The following is a 4,124-nucleotide window of genomic DNA, read 5'->3' on the forward strand; positions in this document are numbered from 1 at the left end:
TGATCGCATATGTATATTAGGGATGTTTTAGGTGGATAGTGAAATATATTACGTGATATTACATAAATACAGGTTGAGTATCCCATATCCAAATATTCCGAAATACGGAATATTCCGAAATATGGACTTTTTTGAGTGAGAGTGAGATAATTAAACCTTTTTTTTTTGATTGCTCAATGTACACAAACTTTGTTTAATACACAAAGTTATTAAAAATATTGTATTAAATGACCTGCAGGCTGTGTGTATAAGGTGTATATGAAACATAAATGAATTGTGTGAATGTAGACACACTTTGTTTAATGCACAAAGTTATAAAAAATATTGGCTAAAATTACCTTCAGGCTGTGTGTACAAGGTGTATATGTAACATAAATGCATTCTGTGCTTAGATTTAGGTCCCATCACCATGATATCTCATTATGGTATGCAATTATTCCAAAATATGGAAAAATCCCATATCCAAAATACCTCTGGTCCCAAGCATTTTGGATAAGGGATACTCAACCTGTATATGCAAATTACAGGAAATTACATGGATATAATAAACATGGAAAAGCTACTGCTGAATAGATAGGAATGTGATAAGTGAGAGGGGGGGTTTCTGTTGGGACAAGGTCTTTTAGGAACTCGTGGAATAGTGGGTAAGGGATGTGATTAAGCGGTGTATTAATTAAAAGGGAGATGAAGGAGTATTACACATTAGAGAAACTGGTATAAATCATTATAGTGACATACGGTATTGTGAAATGTGAATATACATTTGTCAATATTCCCCTATGGTATTACTGTTACGAGTTTTTCTGGTCTATCCATTATACAGTACCCAATCTTCTCGAGTGGTTACCCACTTGGTACTGATTGGGCCCAACACTGCTTAGCTTCCAAGATCGGACGAGATTGGGCGTGTGCCAGTGCGGTGTGACTGTATTCATTGGCGAAATTACTTATTCACACGGTAACAGTTTTTTATTGGGAATATATGACATTCTATCTTAACAAAAAGTGCAGGGTGCCGAGTGAAATAAAATAAAATGTACTATACACTTCCATAATTGATAGCTTGTCGGATGCCTTCATCACAGAAAGGGTGCAATTTCGTATCCTTCATTGAAGCCGAGAGGATGTGTGGTTTTTAGTTGGAAAATCCAGAACATTTCTCTTTGGGAGAGTTTCTTAGCCAAGTCTCCACCTCTGTCACCACTGGTCACATGTTCGATGGCTTTGAAGGACATCTCTTCCGGATTCGAGTTGTGTTCAAGTTTGAAATGTCTATATAGTAGATGAGTTTCCAGTTTATTCTTGATACTCCTCACGTGTTCTTGTATTCTAATCTTAAGAGTTCTTTTTGTCTTTCCCACATATTTTTTGTGGCATGTGCATTCTATTAAGTATATTACCGATGTAATATTGCAATTCATAAACTGTTTGATTTTGAACTCCTGGGTGCCGTCTGTGGTACTGAAGGTTTTTCTGTTAGGGTTGAGATATTTGCAAATATTGCAGTGTCCACTGCAATATTTGCAAATATCTCAACCCTAACAGAAAAACCTTCAGTACCACAGACGGCACCCAGGAGTTCAAAATCAAACAGTTTATGAATTGCAATATTACATCGGTAATATACTTAATAGAATGCACATGCCACAAAAAATATGTGGGAAAGACAAAAAGAACTCTTAAGATTAGAATACAAGAACACGTGAGGAGTATCAAGAATAAACTGGAAACTCATCTACTATATAGACATTTCAAACTTGAACACAACTCGAATCCGGAAGAGATGTCCTTCAAAGCCATCGAACATGTGACCAGTGGTGACAGAGGTGGAGACTTGGCTAAGAAACTCTCCCAAAGAGAAATGTTCTGGATTTTCCAACTAAAAACCACACATCCTCTCGGCTTCAATGAAGGATACGAAATTGCACCCTTTCTGTGATGAAGGCATCCGACAAGCTATCAATTATGGAAGTGTATAGTACATTTTATTTTATTTCACTCGGCACCCTGCACTTTTTGTTAAGATAGAATGTCATATACAGGTTGAGTATCCCATATCCAAATATTCGAAATACGGAATATTCCGAAATACGGACTTTTTTGAGTGAGAGTGGGATAGTGAAACTTTTGTTTTTTGATGTCTCAATGTACACAAACTTTGTTTAATACACAAAGTTATTAAAAATATTGTATTAAATTACCTTCAGGCTGTGTGTATAAGGTGTATAAGAAACATAAATGAATTGTGTGAATGTACACACACTTTGTTTGATGCACAAAGTTATAAAAAAAATTGGCTAAAATGACCTTCAGGCTGTGTGTATAAGGTGTATATGAAACATAAATACATTATGTGCTTAGACTTGGGTCCCATCACCATGATATCTCATTATGGTATGCAATTATTCCAAAATACGGAAAAATCCCATATCCAAAATACCTCTGGTCCCAAGCATTTTGGATAAGGGATACTCAACCTGTATTCCCAATAAAAAACTGTTACCGTGTGAATAAGTCATTTCGCCAATGAATACAGTCACACCGCACTGGCACACGCCCAATCTCGTCCGATCTTGGAAGCTAAGCAGTGTTGGGCCCAATCAGTACCAAGTGGGTAACCACTCGAGAAGATTGGGTACTGTATAATGGATAGACCAGAAAAACTCGTAACAGTAATACCATAGGGGAATATTGACAAATGTATATTCACATTTCACAATACCGTATGTCACTATAATGATTTATACCAGTTTCTCTAATGTGTAATACTCCTTCATCTCCCTTTTAATTAATACACCGCTTAATCACATCCCTTACCCACTATTCCACGAGTTCCTAAAAGACCTTGTCCCAACAGAAACCCCCCCTCTCACTTATCACATTCCTATCTATTCAGCAGTAGCTTTTCCATGTTTATTATATCCATGTAATTTCCTGTAATTTGCATATATTTATGTAATATCACGTAATATATTTCACTATCCACCTAAAACATCCCTAATATACATCTGCGATCAAATGACAGGTTTAAATAATATGTAATACTCTCTGTATAAATAGTACCAAGTTCTACAAATATCCAGAAATTAGTAATAGCATTAAATCAAATCCGGGTACAAATATATTTAATCATTTTTAATATGTTCTTTTTAGTCCACCACGTAACTAACATATTTCTTCTAAGAATAGTCATTTTAGCTCAGTACACGTACAAATACTAATATATGCGCTTTCGTTTGTTTTTATTCATCTGAGCTGCTTTTGCATCTCAAATGCAAGGATGTGTCTGATATCCAAGGACTTCGTAAAGATGGCGGCCGTATTAGCTGAAAAAGATACACAAAACCACTCCAAAGATGGCCACCGCATCATTGTAGTTTATAACTACAAATCACTATGGAGATGCAGCCACGCTAAGACCTCACACGCCCGCCCAGCCGGAAGAAGGGCAAAAGAAGTCCCACGCCCAACAGGAAGAAGGGCAAGAACCATCTAACCTGTGGACTCTTTTTCCGGAAGCAGCGCTCGATGCGCATGCGCATTGCGACAATAAGGACACAGGAAGTGGGGCGGAAGTGACGCGGAAAGCGTCTTCTACGAGTTTTATTATTTTTCTCCATATACAGTCTTCGTTTTATACTTTAGAAACTACAGTTAAACTTATTATAAATAGCTTAATCCATCTTGTATATTTATAACAAAAAAAATCTTTACAGAATCTTTAATGTCAATACTAACAGGAAGTGATGTCATAGACATTCTTCCCTAATCACTACTGCTATAAATAAGAGTGTTCACACACTAGTCCTCCACCCCTTGATGAAGTCTGAGGACGAAACGCGTTGGGTACACCTCCATTGACCCTCCATTTTCAAAGATAAGCATCACTTTTTTAACCTTAAGCATTTTTTATCAGTAGAAATTTGTTTTTACTGATTTTATGTGATTTAGGGTTCTAGCTTAAACTGCAGTATTTTATCTCTGTATTTCTATCATTTTTTATTGCTCTTATTATCCAGCCTTTTATCTACTTTTTTATCCCATTATCATACTTTGTATAAATAAATTTGTTACCACTTTTTTTGAAAACCGTATCCAGCTATATTCTTCATAGTTAATTCTAA

At 36.1% G+C, this 4,124-nt stretch overlaps 2 pseudogenes; one reads left to right on the plus strand and one right to left on the minus strand.

Annotated features, from left to right (window-relative positions):
• Window positions 1-814: 814 nt before the first annotated feature.
• Window positions 815-933, minus strand: LOC135051733 (5S ribosomal RNA; annotated as a pseudogene).
• Window positions 934-2,528: 1,595 nt separating this feature from the next.
• LOC135051734 (5S ribosomal RNA) lies at window positions 2,529-2,647 on the plus strand (annotated as a pseudogene).
• The last annotated feature ends 1,477 nt before the right edge of the window (window positions 2,648-4,124 follow it).

This window comes from Pseudophryne corroboree, chromosome 2, assembly GCF_028390025.1.
Source record: "Pseudophryne corroboree isolate aPseCor3 chromosome 2, aPseCor3.hap2, whole genome shotgun sequence".
Taxonomy (NCBI): domain Eukaryota; kingdom Metazoa; phylum Chordata; class Amphibia; order Anura; family Myobatrachidae; genus Pseudophryne; species Pseudophryne corroboree.